The sequence below is a fragment of the Emys orbicularis genome, chromosome 1 (genome assembly GCF_028017835.1).
Source record: "Emys orbicularis isolate rEmyOrb1 chromosome 1, rEmyOrb1.hap1, whole genome shotgun sequence".
NCBI lineage: Eukaryota > Metazoa > Chordata > Testudines > Emydidae > Emys > Emys orbicularis.
In genome coordinates, this window is record NC_088683.1 from 247,586,651 (window position 1) to 247,606,226 (window position 19,576).

Below are 19,576 nucleotides of genomic sequence, written 5' to 3' on the forward strand. Positions count from 1 at the left end.
CTCTAAGACATGGCTTTTCCCATCCATCCACACAGCTAAATCTCTCATCCAAGCTTTCATTAACTTGTGTCTCAATTATTGCAACATCCTTTTCTCTGGCCTTGACAAATGCAGTCTTGCCCCACTGATATCCATTCAGAATTGTGTTGCAAAGATCATTTTCCTAGTCCATTGCTTTGACCATGTCACCCCCCTCTTTGCATCCTTTCACTTGCTCCCCCTTTTTTGTTGCACCAAACATAAGCCATCTGCATTTACTTTCAAGGCCTTTCATGGTCAAGCCCCACCCTACATATCATCCCTCAATTGCTATCAAGATGTCAACTCTCTAATTGGCCCATGATGCCAGCCTCCATCATCTACTTGTTAAATTTTCAAACAAGCACCTCCATGCTTTCTCCCATGCTGCTCCTCATGCTTGGGAGAAGTTTCCCTAAACATCTGCAAAACTAGTTCATTATCCACCTTCAAATCCCTCCTTAAAATTCTCCTTAGCTGTAATGCCTACAAAAAACTTGACAATGGTTAGCCTGCTAGTGTGCTGAACCCACTGCCTATCATGCTGACCAATGTTTTCTAGTTTGTTGTCTCTTGTCTTATACTTAGACTGCAACTCAGATTGGGTCAAGGATCAACTTTTTGATCTGTGTATGTACAGGGCCTAGCACAATGGGGTCCACGACTAGGTCTCCTGGGTGCTATGTCAATACAAAGAATAACATTAATAATTACCATAAAGTGCCAAGGGCAGGGAGTGTGCAGTCATCATTATCCATTTACTTCAAAAATGGATCATTACATTCTTTAAAATATGAATAAACCTTTTAAACTAATCTCAATAATACCCTAAATCTCTTTAGTGCTCTGAAAACTTAGATTTACTGTATTTGAAGAAAAAATGGTAATTAGCTTAGTAAAACTAATTGCAGTGTCCTGTAAATTCTGTAAAATGTTTAATTTTTTTAAAATCATAAATAAAATTAAGAAAAAGATTTTAAATATTAATCTCATTTGCAATGTGCTTTATTCTTAACCATTAAGGGATTTGGGATTCATGGTATCCATTTAATAAATAATCTGATCTGAAAGAGGTAATTTGTCATAGCCAGAGAAAGTGCTTACTAAAAAAAAAGCATGGCAAGTTAATTAAATAAAGCTGAATATACTGTATAATAAAAATAAGAATCTGCATTTGTTTTTTGTTTTAATAATGTTTGATGCCTGGAAAATCAAGGCACAGAAGCAATTTTATAGACTAAAGAGAGAAAAAAACCTGGCAATAATTAAGGTATATTTGTATATTTTATGCTTACAGGATGTGATCTTGCATTCCTTGTACACCCTAAACTCCGAGTGAAGTCATTAGACAATTGTATGGTTCAAAAATTAAACAATTTTTTTTTAAATGTCACTGTTTTCATATAATGCCTAACTCTGCAACCCTTGCTGAGGCCTAATGCAAGATCACACAAAAGATTACTCATATGAGTAAGGTAAGGAGTGTAAGACTAGTCTTTTAGGTCCTGTTTTACAAAGACTTACACATGTGCTTAACTTTACTACCCCGAAATCAATAGGACTACTCATGGTAATAAAGTTAAGCATCAATCTAAGTCTTTGGAGGGCTTTAGAATCTTTTGTTCAAAGGGACTGATTTTGCATACACTTATACATATAAGTAACTTTGTTCGTTTGACTAGTCCCATTGATACCAATGTGTGTAAGTGTTGCAAGAGCTGGCAGATTTGCCAGCTCATAGAAGGCCTAATCCTACTGGTGCTGAGCCTCTCCCAAAAATTACTGTGTACCCATAACTCCCATTGATGCCTCTTCAGAGGAGCTAGTATTGCCAGCTCTAGACATTCAAAAATCACAATTCAGGCCCCCTAAAATCATGAGATTGCCTTAAAGAAAACCCACAAGTTTTTAAAACAATACATTTTGTGTTGTGTTATTTGCTTTCTAATTTTTGAGCTTCCAGGGGTCTCATTTTAAGGCTTTTTCCACAAACATGATAGCTAGAAACACTTTTTTTATTAAATAAAAGCTGAGATTCTTGTGTAATCACATGACCCCAGGAGCTGGAGCTTTAAGAAAAACTGCATCTGTCAGGAGAACCACAAACAAATCATGAGCATTGGCAACAGTGGGCCCTGAGGCTACTGTGAGGTTATAGCAGTCTCTTAAATAATAATTATTATTTCTTTCACAATATAATAATTGAAAATAAAATATTTTTGCTAGCTCTCTCCCTTCAAAATACTTTGGGGCAACTCCAGATTAAAAGCTTGATCCTGCAAACACTTAGTACCTGCTGTAGTCCCTTTGGAGACAAAAAGCATGTGTTATATGAGTTGTATTCCATCTATGCCAGGTTCCCCGCTCCCATCCTGGGCTCCCTGACAGCATGGCTCTTTAGAGCTGTGTTGCACTGACTGTCTCTTGCTGCTGCTGCCTCTGAGACACACCTTTCCAAGGAATTCACCCCAGCATGGAGACAGTCACATAAAATGTAATGCAGCCTTGCGATGGATTAACCTTATATAACCTTTCTGCTGGTCTCCAAACAGACTGACTTTCAATCCCATTTCACCCCTCCTCAGGTCATAGTTCCATGCACTTGTGAAGGGCTCTCTACACATCTGGTGGGGGATAGAAAGGGGAAGAATGATGGGGCGGAAGTGACTGACTCTCCTGCACGTACACATATACACACACAGAGCATATCAGAGATCCATGCAGAAGGTTATCTCCACACTGGAAGTAATATGAGAATTTGATTAGGCCCTTTGGGAGGGCGGTAAAATGGATTTTACTGGGGGAAGAACAAACTTAAAAGATGTCTATGCCCCAGCATTGAAGTCAGTGGGAATTGCATCCATTTTTATTTTTATTTTATTCCAGGGATAAATTTGGTCCATTGTTCCAGATTAAAGAGCCAGATGCTGACTGCCTGGTGTGCTTAATTATGCTCCATAAAACCCACAGCCAGAGAAGGGAAATGGGGTGGAAGTTTTCCATACCAATTCTGGCTCCCACAAACCCATGGAAAAGCCATAGAACAAGGACTGGGGCTCTAAATTTGTGCATGCACATTCCTTGTCCTGCCATAGCTATATGCACATACAGCCATATACACAGATGCTCCTAACAGGAATAATTTGTACAGGGGGAGAAGATAATCTGTGACAAGAGCACAATAATGAGGTGTCTACAAGTGTATTTGTCATCCATTTTGGTGGAATTTAAACAAAGAGATATAACTTGGCCTTAAATCCTCTTTCTATTATTACTTAAATTCATTTTTTACTCTTATAAAGGTATTCAGACAACTGCTGAGGCATTAATGTACACCAAAATTTTCTTCTGCTGCCCACTCTTCAGAGGTTCAAGCCACAGACTAGGTAAGGGAATTTTGCCCCAAATGTCAACCTTTTGTTACAGTTGTAAACATGCTCAAATTAATATTTCATTTCTATGAAACAAAACAAGTTTCCTTTCCATCAACATACTCCACAGAGTAGGAGTAAATGTGGAACTGAAGTAAAGTGAGTCATGATGATGATAAAATAATGTTGTTAGCATAGAATAATAGCTGACATTTAAAGGTAAGATCTCTCAACATTGTAGTCCTTAAAGTTAAATGGGAGAATTCCACTGCACTAGACAAACACAATAAAAAAAATTATCTCCAAAGAAACTACTTTGGGCCTTTCTTTTCCTCTAAGACAGCATTAAAGAGAACAAATTCCATCATTAAGTGCAAATGTAACGCTAACCTTCATAACAGTGTCTAATGTACTTGAAGAAAAGGTCAAAGCAATTTTTTTTTGTTTTGTTGCATGAGGATCAGAAATGTCAAACCCTCCTTGCTGTCCGCTTCGCATTGGCCTCCTGATCCTTCACAATACTGCAGCAACACCAACACAAACTAGCAGAGGTATGAGTCAGTATTCTTTTATTATGACAATAAGGACACAATTGATTGGCAAATTGCTCTTGTTGCTGTTGCTATAACAGGAAAGCATATTCATGGCCAGCCCAGTTACCTAGGGGCAGTGCTCTGTAGAAACCACAGGCTCAACTTTCAGGCCATGGGCCAGGTTGTGACTCATTTACTTCTATGTAAATCTCATGTCATTCCCCTGACTTTAATTAAGGACTTGTCTACAGACAAAAATTGTACCACTTTACCTATACCCACCCCGCCCCCCAGTGTCAACCACATGGGAAGAGGAATAATCTATCCTGGTATAAGGCATCTTTATTCTGGTATAACTGTGTACACACTAGAGGTTGTAATGATGTAATTATATTGGTAAAAAAAATCACAACCCTAACTAATATCCTTATACCAGTACAGAGGCTATAGCCCCAGAGTTAGGCCCAAGTAAGGCAGCTTACATTGACCGAATTATGTAGTGTCTACACTAGTGTCTTACTTCCCCCGAAGTAAGTGGCTTGCTACACCGACATAAGTCCATCTCCAGAAGAGGTGTAGAGCTTATGTCCGGCCTTGTCTACACGGCCACTTTACAGCGCTGAAACTTTCTCACTCAGGGGTGTGAACCCCCCGAGCGCTGCAAGTTTCAGCGCTGTAAAGTGGCCATGTAGACAGTGCACCAGCGCTGGGAGCAACACTCCCAGCACTGGTAGCTACTTCCCTTGTGGGGTGGGGTTTTTTTTACAGCGCTGGGAGAGCTCTGCTGTTGTCGCTGGTGCTGCGACTACAGCGCCATGTTAAAGTGCTGCCGTGGCAGCACTTTAATGTTGGTAGTGAAGACATACCCTTAGTTTAGTCAGGGTGACGCAGTGTCTATGTAGACACTGCGTTACTTACTACTTTGGCTGCCAGGCTCCCTGCTGAAGCCATGAAATTGACAATGTCAATTTCACTGCTGGTAGGCTCCCTGCTGTGAAATTAAGCCCAGCTCTGGACTCACAGCTTCCCCCACCCCAGCTGTCAGCCAGGTGTCTGGTTTAGAGCTGGAGCCCCCATCCCGGGGAGACAGCCCCAGTTGTGAGCCCAGTGATGGGCTCAATTTCACAACAGGGAGACTACTCCCAGTGAAATTGACATTCTTGTCAATTTCACAGCTCCAGCTGTGAGTCCCCCTGCTGCTCTGAGCCCCAGGCAGCTGTGAAATTGATAAGAATGTCAATTTCAGTGCCTGCAGGCTCTGTGAACCCACAAGGGGCTCACTGCTCCAGCTGTCACCTCTGGGTGGATGGCTCCAGCTGTGAGCCCCACTCAGCTGTCAGTGCCTCACAATGCCCCACTTCAGAGATTGCAAGTGCTCCTGGTGAGGACACACACCATTAGCAGGAGGGTAGTGTGGACACCAACAGCAAATTGAATTACTGCAGTGGCTGTAGGTTGACCTAAATTAGGGTGACCAGATGTCCCAATATTCAGGGCTTTGTCTTATATAGGGACCTATTCCCCCCCCCTCCCCGCCCCCCACATCCCTGTTCCAATTTTTCACACTTGCTATCTGGTCACCCTAACCTAAATTATGTCAACCTAATTTTGTAATGTAGACAAACCCTTAGTTACTTCAAGTTTATGTGGGTGCAGATTCTGGCCTCAATTCTCTAGCTCCCTGATTCTACAAGGGTTGAGAGCATTATAGCCCTGCTACTCTCTAAGAGGCAGGGAGTATCTTTCATTATTCAGCAGCAGCTGAGTGCTGATTCAGAGCACTGGAGTCTTGACTAGTCACTCCTATGCAGCCAAAAAAAAAATGGTGTCCTTAGTATGAGGGACTCAAGAATGGGAAGGATTAAAAGTTGAGGGAAATATGGGTATCCTCAGAACTTCATCTAGAAAGTGAAGTAACCCTGGGGGTAAGGGACAATCAGAGGCAACTCTGCAGACCTTCTATGGCAGAAGACACAAAGTCAGGGCATGCCCTATGTGTCAGGGACACAGTCCCAAGGAGGTAAGGACTGAACAACAAAGCAAGGTGCCGGGGGGGGGGTTAATAACAGACCTGGGGGAGAGGAGTGAGCATGAGTGACAGAGCTGAGGGAGGTGGGATGGTGAGGGTGTGATAAGGCTCCATGCTTGTTTTTCCTGCCCGCCAATGGTCAGTGGTAGTAGAAGATATATAAGAGCTCAGACTAATGCTTGCAATGGATAAGAATTGCTGCCCACAGTTAAGCAAAGCAAACTGGTACACTAGGGAATGCCACATCACCAGACTTCTTAGGGTGCGCAAAAAGCTAGCACCAGCCCTAAATGCTGTTTACACAAGAGGTTTTGCTCTACGCTACATAGTGTGATTCACAGGGCTGTACCCTGCAAAAGACTTAGATCCAATTCTTGCACCTGCTTTTATATCTGTCCCTGGTATTTTTTTCCCTCTAGGGCAAAAGCATGGTCAGCAACAATAACATAGTAGCATTATAACCCAAGTTGTCAAAAACTGCCGCTGAAATTGTGCCTGCAGTTTTGCACCCAGAATTATTTTTACCCACATTTTGAGTTTGCAAGTGTAGTTTTCACAAGCAACTCCTAGTTTCTGAACATATAAAAACTTGAACATGAAAATTTGGGAATGCAAAGTTGCAGGCACAATTCTAAAATCTCTCATGAATAATTTGTAGTATTGCTGACATGAAAGAAATTTCTCTATTATATGTATTTTTGAAGTGTCTTAGTACAGAAAATGATGGTTTTCAAATACATGATGCATAACAAGAAAACAGAATGTTATAATATAAATAAATTATTTTATATTGCAGCTGCAGAGAGTAACACAACCTTGCATATATCTAGTGTTGAGGATAGCAACAGACAGCCAAGTGTAATAACAAGCTAGATTTCACAAGGTACAGGGTGTAAATCTGGCAAGATTTCTAGCATTATAGATAGTAGTCTTTTTTCAGAAGCAATTCCTCCTCATCTGTTGTCTTTTTTTATATGCTAAAATATTTTTAAAGGATTTTGTACAAAGGACATGATCAGTGTGACAATGGGAGTCAGAACTCTTGCATTATAATTCCAGCTCTGTCACTGATCTGTTGTGGACTTAATTTTTTTGTAACTCAGTTTTCTATCTGTAAAGTGGTTATAATACTCAACAACCACACAGGAATCTTGTGCGGCTTGCGCAGATAATATTTTTAAAGTGTTTTGTAATCCTCAGATTCCAGGAGGTATGTAGGGAAAAGAAAAGTATTATGAATTCAAAACTATAGGCTGAGAATGTGGTGTGCAGATCAGAATCCATCTGAAGTACCTTCAGATTTTGGATCTGACGCAGAGCCAAACCTGTTCAGGCAAGTTCAGCCTCTAGCATTCCATCATGAGTCACCTCCCACCTCAAAAATTCAGAAGGGTTCACATTCAAGATTTTGATTTTTGGCTGATCTCTATTCTAAACCTGTTATAACTGATGCTATGCTAATGTAATGGAGTGTTTTTAATGTGGGGTTTCTTGCTTTATTATAAAAATGTAGGCTGTTGTGGCAGTTAATTAAGCAACTAATATTTTCTCCCAGTTTGTTTTTCCCCTCATGAGAATTTATTATTTGATCTTTTGTTGATAATCCTTGCATCACTGTCAGATGTTGCTTTGGGCATGAACAAGGCTTTCCCTGTCTATCATGCTGCTGCCAGAATAACTCCTTTTTTGTGTTTCTCTGAGTATGTCTACACTGCTGCTGGAGATGTAATTCGCAGGTTGGGTAGACATTCACTTGCTAGCTTTGATCGAGCTAATATGCTAAAATATAGTGTTGGCACAGGCAATAGCATGGGCTAGCTGCCCAAATACAATCCTGTCCAAGAACCTAAGTAAGTACTTGGGCAACTAGCCCAAGCCACTGTGGCTAAACTGATTTATTTTCAGTGAACTAGTTCAACCAAACCTAGCACATGTACATCTACCCAAGCTGGAACTTACAACTCCAGCTGCAGTGTAGATATACCTTCAGACTTAATTTTTTGATGAGGACAGGTTGTTGGGCTATCACTCAACCTCCAGCCTGGAGGACCAGTGGACTCTTTTTCATCTGGTCACTACCCTTTGACCCATAGGTGCTGACTCCGTGGGTGCTCTAGGGCTGGAGCACCCATGGAAAAAAATAGAGGGTACACAGCACCCACTGGCAGCCCTGTGGATCAGCGCCTCTGCCTGCCCCCCAGCACCTCCCACCCACCATGGTCAGCTGTTCAGCGGTGTTCAGGAAGCACTGGGTGAGAGGGGGAGGAGCAGTGGCAGGAAGAAGTGGGGTGGGTGGGAGCTCGGGGGAAGGGGTGGAGTGGGGGTGGGGCCTGAGGTAGAGTGGGGGTCAAGCACCCCCCGGGAACAGAGAAAGTCAGCGCCAATGCTATAACCTGTCCAGCTTGGGTGGCTCTACCCTTGCACAGCTCTCAGAGCCATTGTAACACAGCCAGGGAAGGTATTGCTGGTATAGAAATCCCTTTATAATATATAGAACAAAGGCACTTACAGAATTTTTTATTGCCCCTTTTCCCACCAAAATAATTAAGATCAGATTATTGCCTTTACTCTCCCGCCCAAAATCTAATCTGGATCACACTGATGCTGGGCCTACTCACTGGAAATGCTTTGCTTGTGAAATTCCTCCTCTGAGGGTGTTTTCAGAATTTTCGAGTGTGTCCTATTTGTTTCAGTATTCTGTGACCACTTCTTTCCCTGTTTCCCTCCTTTGCACAAGTGGGTTTGGATTTTGATGCTGGCTGTTTGGGATTCATGGAGTTGTTTTTGAAAAGTGCCTTTAAAGTGATTTAATATTTGAAACCTGTTTTGTTTTCATTCCTTCTTTGGTTTTGCCTCGGCAACCCATATTGAGTGCTTTGTATTTGTGCTTTGCATTTTATAATCCCATTTTTAGATCTTCACAGGGGGTGAACTCATCCCTGTGCAGAGGGCCAGCACAAGGTATAGGTATCACTTAAGCTTCACTTAAACCTGAATTTGAGGTATTAAGAGGGAATTAAGTGTTGCATGGACATTATTCTGAATCTCTACACAGAGCTGAATTTCATCCTTTGACAGCATTATCCTCAGTAATTAGGACTATTTTTTGCCTTTTCTCTCTTGGTACTCAATAGTACTATTGCTCTGGAAGGCATAGGGAGAACTGATTTGACTCACTAAGAAGGATTACAGTAAATTACAAAATTGCTTTTCAAGAAAGAGGACACAGAAATCTCTACAGAACCCCGTAGGCCTGCATAGCATGAAGCCACATAAGGAGCATTGGCTTTTGAGAAGCTCCACTCTCAGTTCAAACTCACTCATGAAAGCAACCACATCCCTGGCCCAGTATCCCACTGCAACTCCCTGCCCCTGACACTATCTCCCCTTTGAATTTTTGTATACGTTGGTGTACAAGGAAGTGTGGGGTATATCACACTCAAGAGCACACCAGATCATGCAAGACTGGGATTTGATGGGCCTCGGAATCCACTGTACACCAAGATCTGCAAAAAATCAAAGGGAAATTCAAAAGCAAATGAACCTCAAATTCATCTTTAAAGGGGGCTTTCAGGTAGGGAGGTCATAAGTGTATGCTGAGCACAAGAAAGACCTGACTGTGTGGTCCTTTAAAAGCCTAGGCCCTGTGGCTCAGACCAAGTACATTTGGCACAGACTAGGGGCTAATCCTCACCTGTAAGTATCTGCATATATTCTGATGAAAGTTATTGGGGATCTGAGAGATGAGATTGATGTGCCTTGCTGCAGATGCAAAGCACTTACTATCAATCTATAATAACAAAATGTCAGTGACAATGAACATCTTTTGAGAACTGCAGTGCTGCCACATGCGAGGTGCAAGTGTCTACTCCCTTGATCTCATCAGATTCAAGATTTTTAAATGCAGAACTGAAAGAGAGGTCCACCCACAGGGCAAAGGGGAAGTCAATCACTGATGGAGAACCATAATAAATATGCTGCTGCATGGAACAAAAATAAAAGATAGACCAAAAAGCAGAAGCACATACTCAAAGCAATGCCAGCTCTGAGAGTGAGTCAAACTATCTGAGAAGGATGGAAAATCCAGACATCCACCCTCTCAGTCTTAATATCACACAATCCATAACTGAATTCAGAAGCAAAGAAAATGCCCTGGTCCTCTGAAAGATATAGAAGAGGACCCTGTCAATGGAAGCATCAGCAGATCTGAGCTCTCCCACAGGAGATGTTTTAAAATTAAATTAAATTAAAAGCAAACATTTCAAATATAAATAAGGCAGGGACAAATAGAATCAGTTCCTTCCTGGTGCCAAAGCATTAATCAAATTATAAAATCAGAACGTAAGGTGCTGCTCCTACAAGCTTATCCATATGGGCAGACTCCAGTGTTAGCCCACAGCCCCAGTGTCTTCGGTACAGAGATCAGCTGGCAGGATCAGAGACTAAATGATTAACAAAAGTGAAACTAACAACATATTTATGGCACAATCACTGATGCATTTCCCATTTATTTGCCTAACCTGTGGCCCTATAACTGACAGAGATAATATTAAGAGAAGATCCCTCCACTTCCCATGAATATTTGGGCTTTATGTGGATTTGAATTTAATCAGGCATCAAATAAACTTTGACCAAGATTTTCAAACATGGTTGCCTAAAATTAGGCTGCTAAATCTGTATTTAGGCACCTGAATAAGTGGCTTGATTTTAAAGTGTGCTGATCATCCAGAAGCTCCCATTAAAGTCAGTTTTCTTTCTTGGGTGAAGTAGGAGCCAGCTGCTCTTCATCCAAGTGCTGATCTCCTGTTACCATTAGGACATCCTTGCAATGTTATTGGTTATGTGAATCGGAAATGAGGTATATGTAATACTGCGAGTTTGTCACAGAGGTCACAGAAGACACGGATTCCATGACTTTCTGGGACCTCCATGACTTCTGTAGTGGCTGGTGCAGCTGGACTGGGGCCGCTTGAGCAGCTCGTGCAGCCCCTGGATCAGCTGCACCGGCCTCTGCTAGGGCAGTCTCAGGCCTCCGCCTCCTGCCCCCCAGCAGCAGCAGGAATTTGGGTGTGGGAGGAGGCTCTGGGCAGCACTTACCTTGGGGGGGGGGGCTCCCCGGAAGTGGCGACATGTCCCTCCCTCAGCTCCTAGCTCTGCGCACTGCCTCCACCGGCCAATGGGAGCTACGGAGCCGGAGCTTGGGGTGGGGGCAGCGCGCAGAGCTAGGAGCTGAGGGAAGGACATGTTGTTGCTTCTGGGGAGCCACGAGGAGCCAGGTAGGGAGCCTGCCAGCCCTGCCAATCCCCCCACAAGCACCCACAGTGTCCCCTGGACTGTGACACACCCCCTCACCAGCACCCGCGGCGCCCTCTGGATTGCAACCCCCCCCCACCAGCACCCGCGGCGCCCCCCGGGCCGCCCCCCACCAGCACCCGTGGCGCCCCCTGGGTTGCCCCCCCCACAAGCACCCATGGCACCTCTGGGCCTCCCCCTCCCCACGATTTAGTCAGAAATATATAGTACAAGTCATGCATAGGTCATGGCCCGCGCCGCTTCCGGCAGCTCCCATTGGCCGGGAACAGCAAACCTGCAGCCACTGGGAGCTGCGTGGGGCCATGCCTGCAGTCAGTCAATGTAAACAAAACATCTCGCAGCCCGCTAACGGATTACCCTGATGGTCCATGTGCCGAAGGTTGCCGACCCCTGGTGTATATCCCCACTTAGGTGGAATTTTATTTAACTAAAATTGCAAATTTATGACACTCTACTTAAATGACATGAAACGTCCTAGATATCACATCAGAAACCTTGCTCTTTTGCAATGTGGACCATCAAAGGACTGGAACATCATAGAATCCAGGTTCCTAGAGGAAGATTTATGCCACCTGCAACAACTTTCTCATTGGTCATGTTGGGGACTGAGCTCAAACTGTAGTTGAGGTTCTGTCTGCATCATTGAGGTTTGATCCTGCAAGGTATTAACTACTCTGACCTTGATCCAGCAACATATTTAAGCCTTACTGAAGTGTAAGTATATGAGTAGTCCTCTTCACTGGCACTACTTGCATGCTTGATGTTAATTCAGCTTTTAAGTGTTTTACTAGATTGCAGCCAGAGTACTCAGTACCTTGCAGGACTAAGCCCAGGGTGAGCGGCATACAATGGGAGATGACGTTACTGAGGTAATGTGTGGGACAAGAGCTGAGGAGCAACATACTGGAGGCACAGTCACAACCACAGGATTGTCAGGCACGAGCATTCCATTGTAGGAGTGGGATGAAGAAAGGAGAGCCATTATAGTACTGTATCTATAGTGACAGTCCAAATAGCACGGCTTATAATAGTGCTACTACAGGGACCATTATTGTAGACAGAATACTCTTTAGTTTCTCCTTTAAGAGGAAATTGGTGGCATTTCATTAAAGGCTCAAGCTAAAACCCTACTCCCATACCTCTGTGGCTGCAATGTTATGTATTTGCAGGGCCTGTGCTAAAATGGTAACATCAGTGAAACAGAGGGTGGTTGGTATATTACCAAGATGATCAGAAGTTGGCCATCTCTCTCTAGGTGTAAAGTAATTTATTGCACAATTACATTTACTTTTTAAAATATTAAATTATTGAAAGTGAAGCATTTAATTTTTTTCTCAATAGTTTAATAAAGGAGAAACTTAATATAATATATCTGGTAATTTAATTTAGATACAAAAGAAGAATTCAAATTAAAAAAAAAAATCCCACTACTAATATCTAGCGGATAATGCAATCGTAAGCAATATGTAGCATGGGTTTGCTAAGAATAAAAGTTGACAGACAAACTTGATTTTTTTATGGAATTATAGAATTAGTAGATGAAGATAACATGGTAGATGTAATATATTTGGATTGTTAGTACAGCATTTGAAACAATGTCTTAAAATTAATTGAAGTTAATAAGGAAAGTACAGCAGGTTGTAACCCTAATCCGATTTCTCCCAGCTGGCCCTTTAAATAACTTCCACCCACCTCAACCCACTTATTTCTGTTATGGAGTAATAAGTGGCAAAGTATCGGCTTGAATATAAGTGTCTAGTGGATTCCACAGGGTTTGGTATTAAGACCATTTTTTAAGGGCAAGATTCTGATCCTCTTACTTACACTGAGTAGCATGTTACTTTGCAATGCCACTGAAGTAAATGGAATTACTCATGGAGTAAGATGCTACTCAATGTAAGGGCATCAGACTCTGGCAATGATCTGGAAGATAGGGGCAAACAGCATGTGTATAATATGTGCAGATAATAAATTGTGAGGAGTTGGAAATACAAGTGAGAACAGAAGAAGAATATAAGGGGCTCTAAATATAAAAAATTGGCAAAACATAACAAAATGAGACCGCACTTGGGGAAATGCAGCCTGGTACATCTGAGGGGAAAATAATCTGAAACACACAAATATTCAATGGGAGGGAAAAACCTGGAACCAGCAATGCAGAAAGAGACATGGGGTCAAAGCCATGGAGCCGTTGGTGCTCCAGGGCTCCCCCAGGAAATCACAAAGTCAGTGCCTCTGTATGGGGTGATAAAGTACTGCAAATCTGACATGAGTCTGGGATGCATTATTGCAGCAAAAAAGCCAGGTCACTTTTGGGCTGCACATACAGAAACATCAATTCACAGAACAGGGAGATAATGGTCCCTCTCTCTCTGGCTTTGGGGCCTAGTAGGCTACAACTCAGTCAGCTACATCAAGCTACAAGGTCTTTGCCTACATCTCCACTAGGAAAAAGGTCAAGTTTAAGTCAGGATTACCTAATGTTTTAGCTAAACCTGAAGTAAACTTGATCACTTTTCCTAGTCAAAACAAAACACTCTAGGGCTCTGGTCTGGCTACAACTGGAATAGTGAATTAATTTCTAAGCACCACCTCATAAGGGAGATATTGGCAAATTGGAGACAGTTTAAAGAAGAGCAACAAGAATTATCTGGAGGAATGGCTTTATGGAAAGATTAAAACAGCTAAAAATGCAATTCTGTTAATGGATGACTAAATAGGGCCATGTTAACAGTCTACAAATATTTAAATAATGTAAACATTAAGGGTGGAGTGGAAGTATTTAGACTGGTACACATGGGTGTGAGTAATTAAATGAAATTAAGAAAGGGAAAATTTAGAATGAATATCAGGAAACACATCCTGACAGGGAAGTGCATTAGGCTGTGAAATAATCTGCCAAAGAAGTGCCTTCAGTTAGGACATTTAAAACAGGAGTGGAAAAAAGCTAGAAAATGTGTTGTAGGGAGCAAACCCATAGACAGGAAAATGGACTGGATGATCTGAAGTTTTTTTTCCTATCTCTCTTTCTTCCATGAAAATTATCAAGAGAAAAAAATGAAGGCTTGACATATGAATTAGCCATTTACAACACATTTATAGGAGCAAAGAGCAGGTAACTCAGATCTACCTCTATCTCCTGAAGGATGACAACCAATATAACACCTGTGTTCTTTGTGTTCTTCAATATACTGTTTCTCTGCCACTCACACTAGCAAAGCTGACAACCACAGCAATGCTGAAGGTGTGGCTGGCCATTGCAAAACCTGTATGGCTGATATTTTTCTGTGCAATTGGCTCTCCCTATTTATCATATGATTAAGGCACCTCTTGAACTTAATTGGCTAATTATTGCTGTAATTTCTGTTGAGCAGCAGGGTTTTATTCACAAAGAACACGTACACTCTCCCAAAAGCTATATTCTCTGTCCCATATTGATTTATAATCAGAAGTTCATTTTCCATACAAAACATGACAGTATATTTTGTTGTAGTTCACTGGGAAACAAGGATACTTTTGTATTGAGAGTAAATTATTTCCCTGCCATCAAAATATATTAATACATCCTGCTCATACTTAAGTGTAACTGAGAACAAAGATTGAACTTTTAATATATAGTAATACTGTATATATACCACCCAGCAACCTACTGTAGAGCATCAAACATTTATGATACAGAATAATCAGATTAATTCAGGAATAAATCTTAACAGAATACGTTCTCTATCATTTACAGACATTGAGCCCTATTTTACTATTTTTGCCTGCACAGAACTCTTACTGAAAACAGTGGAAGTTCTGGACAAAGATGAAGGGGAGAATATGGCCCAAGAGCTATTTGTTTTCTACCCATTTAATAATATCCTACCAGAAAGTCTTCGTATAGAGCATTTTAAAATGGTGAACATTTTAATGGTACATTTAAGGTATATAAAACCCTGAATTGTTTATATTTGTAATGTTTCTTGCATGTTTCATTGCCATTAATTTATTTTTCATAAAATGTTCAGTTGGTGCTTCCACCGTTTCATTCTGAGATAGATTTTTGCCACCTACTTTCATTAGAGAGCCCACTGATTCCAATGGGACTTCTTACGGAGAAAGATACTACACTGTGAGTAAGGCTGACAAAAATCTGTCCCTCTGAGTATTTTAACAGGGGACTGAAAATGTAAGAAGTAGAAAAATAGTTTATTTTTCAGAAAAGAACACCTGGGTGCAGCAGAAGACTGATTAAGGGGGCAATAACTAAGGGTGCGATTGTGCAATATAATACACATTCAAACAATTGCTCAGAGGACGTCTTCTTTTAAAGTTTTTTTTCTAAGGAAAACTAAAAGCCCTTGGGCCTCATGCTTCTTGGTGCTTAGACACATTTCCCATTGAAGTTAGTGGGCGTTGCTCAGATTTCTCTAAGGTTGCTCAGACTCTTTCATGTTGGATGTGCACTGGGTGGCTCTCAAAACTGTTAACAAAAACATTCACTACTAGGACAACGAGGAGTCCGGTGGCACCTTAAAGACTAACAGATGTATTTGGGCATAAGCTTTCGTGGGTATAAAACCCCACTTCTTCAGATGCATGGAGTGAAAATTACAGATACGGGCATAGATACACTGGCAAATGAAGAGAAGGGAGTTACCTTACAAGTGGAGAACCAGTGTTGACAAGGCCAATTCTGTCAGGGTGGATGTGGTCCACTCCCAATAGTTGATGAGGAGGTGTCAATACCAAGAGAGGGAAAATTGCTTTGTAGTGAGCCAGCCACTCTCAGTCCCTATTCAAGTCCAAATTAATGGTGTTAAGTTTGCAAATGAATTGTAGCTCTGCAGTTTCTCTTTGAAGTCTGTTTTTGAAGTTTATTTGTTGAAGGATGACTACTTTTAAATCTGCTATTGAATGTCCAGGGAGATTGAAGTGTTCTCCCACTGGCTTTTGTATGTTACCATTCCTGATGTCTGATTTGTGTCCATTTATTCTTTTATGTAGAGACTGTCTGGTTTGGCCAATGTACATGGCAGAGGGGCATTGCAGGCACATGATGGCATATATCACATTAGTAGATGTGCAGGTGAATGAGCCCCTGATAGTGTGGCTGATGTGGTTGGGTCCTCTGATGGTGTTGCTAGAGTAGATATGGGGACTGAGTAGGCAACGGGGTTTGTTACAGGGATTGGTTCCTGGGTTAGTGTTTCTGTGGTGTGGTGTGTAGTGCGGGTGAGTATTTGCTTCAATTCAAATGTAAGCCTTTTCAATACAATGATCAAAAGGCTATGGAGTTCCAGCCTAGGATTTACAGAATGTCAGGAATGAGGGCCTGCAGCCAGGCCTGAGATCAGCTAGCAAGTTAGTAGGCATCCTTCAGTCTCGAGAGACCATGGGTATGCACCCATGAGAGATAAAGAATTTATTCAGTTGGTTTTATGGCAGCTGCAAACGTGGCTGAAGAGACCCACTAGAGAGGGACAAGCTCTGCCGCATCTGTCACATTTAAAGGTGATGTTTCGACCCTTTGGGCTCTGCCTTCTGAGAGCTCTTTTCTCCTCTGCTAAGCTGGACTGCTTCCTTTCGTAACTCCGGAGATCAGTTAGCTAACTTCAGCGGAAACCCCTAGTCAGCCAGGTCGCTTGATTGGCTGAATGGCATTGCCAAGACAGCTCTTAAGCCCAGCAGTTCCATTGGCCAGTGGCTGCTCAACGCTTATGCCTGCAGCTGTGCTCGCTCTTGTGCCTGCCTTGTTTCCAGCTGTGCTCCAATCCTTTCCCACCCTTGCTCCAGCCCTGCTCTAGTCTGCTCCAACCATGCTCCCCTGCTCTGTTTCTGACTCCTGGTTCCTGACCCTGACTCCTGGATCTGGAGTCCAACTATTAGGCTGGATCACCACTGCTCCAACCAGTAGGAGTGACCACCCATGACCTGATGAGTGACAGTTCGAGCAGCCTACCAAAAAAAAAGAGGTAAAGAAGGGGAGTAGAAATGGGTCAGTTACTGGGATGGATCCTGCTAAGGTCAGCATCATCTTGTGTGAGATAGTGAATGCCAGTGTTCCCTCTAATTTTTTACATCCATGTGTGGAATGAATTTTATGCGCACCAATATGGAGGTGATGTGTGGTGGGGGTGGGGCTAAAAGGTTATGAGTGTGGGAGGGGACTCAGGGCTTGGGCAGAGGGTTGAGGTGCGGGGGGGGGTGAGGGCTCTGGCTGGGGGTGCGGGCTCTGGGGTGGGGCTGAGGATGAAGGGATTGGGGTGCGGGAGGGGGCTCAAGGCTAGGGCAGAGGGTAGGGTGACCAGGTGTCCGGAAGCAGCCAGCATGTCCCCCCTCTGGCTCCTATGCCAAACTGGACCTTCAAGGAGCATATAATCTAGTCTGGATCCAAGAGGAAGACTGCTTTCTGTATCAGGTACAGACATTTCAAATACCCGGTCCTGGTCCTGCCTTTTAGCCTGTGCAATGCCCTGGCAACCTTTCAGCACTTCATTGATGATATCTTGGACCAATTTATCTTGATATCCTATTTTTTTCTCCGGATCAGGATCTTCATAACCAGCATGTGCACTGCATCTTAGAAAAACTCCAGGAAAACCACCTCTGGGTGAAGCTTCAGAAATGTGAGTTTGATGGGGACATGGTTTAATTCCTAGGGTGTGCTGTCTCCTCTAAGGGACTCACTATGGACCCATGCAAGGTGTCAGCCATATCCAACTGGGGGGGCTCCATAGGACATACGGTTCTTGGGTTTCAATAATATCTACTGGTGTTTCATCAAGGGATTTTCTAGGGTGGTTGCCCCTATGATGGCACTCCTGCAAAAAGGAGCATGGTTCATCTGGTCCTCAGAAGTTCAGCCTACCTTTGATCAGCTGACTAGGACATTCTCCATGGCACCCATCTTACCACCCAGACCCCACCAGACCATTAATTGTGGAAGCTGACTTGTCAGATTTTGCCATCTGCGAGGTTGTCCCAGCCAGTGAGCTCCCATAGTCAACTTCACCCATATGCCTTTTATTCCTGCAAACTGAATGTGGCAGAGAATAATTATAACATCTGAGACACAGCATTACTACCAATCAAGGCAATGCTGAAGAATGGTGTGAAGAATGGTGTCACCTCCTGGAGGGAGCTCAGTTCCCAATCCAGGTTCTCACAAACCATAAGAACCTAGAGTACCTCTGGATGGCCAGGCACCTCAATCAATGGCAGATTTGATTTTGTTGTAACCTAGCACCCAGGGCCTACAAATGAGAAAGCAGATGCTCTGTCCCATGAAAAGGTGTACCTATAGACTGGCATGGAACTTCTCTTTGCAATCCTTAATGCATCCAATTTTTGTTTCAGGTCAGTTGACTGCAATCTAATGTATCTGTTGTCAGCTGTTCCACGACCCCTTGGCGACCCAGATCCATCAGACCCTGGATAACGTAGATGCCCAATCTGGCTCCAAATTCAGGCTGCAGGATGGCCTCCTCTATGACAAGGATCGTATTTATGTTTTGGAGTGTCAAGCTAGACTCCAGGTCCTGAAACTGTCATGACATGCCAGTTGATGGTCACTTTGGCCAACCCACGATGTAGGGCCTGATAATGCAGAGTTTCTGGTGGGCTGGTCCACATGCATGCACCAAAGAATATGCAAGGCTCTGTGACATTTGCTCCCAAACCAAGAGCTGGCACTTGAAACCGCTCAGCCTTCTCCAGCCTTTGCCCATTTCCCCACCAACCCTGGTCTATGGTATCTATAGACTCTGTGGTGGAGCTGCCTCAATCTCAAGGGCACAAATATCTTCCCCTACATGGGCTACCAACTGGCATCATGCTGGACTGTGGCCCCCAGTTTGTCTCCCGTTTTTGACAGAAGTTTCAACTGCTTCTCAGCATAAAGTCTCTCACCTTGTCTTCCTACCACCTGCAGACCAATAGGCAAACAGAACAAGTCAACTAGATTCTAGAATAGTACCTACATTGTTTCTTGAATTACCCCCAGGACGACTGGTTTTCTCTGCTTCACTATGCAGAATTCGCCTTTAATAATGCAATCCATGCCTCAACATAACAAAGCTCATTCTGTGTGACTGTTTTCATTCTCAATTCCATCCTGACATAGCCATGAACTCCCCAGTACCTGCAGCTGCAGATTGGGCTGCCCACCTACACCAAGAGCTCCAGGAGCAATTGATATCCATAAAGAAAACTTACAAACACCATGCTGACCAAGGTTATCGGACCTCTCGCATCCTGTGGGGGACAAGGTCTGGCTATTGACCCAGAACCTCAAGTTGGTCCGCTTGTCAGCCAGATTCGATCATCAG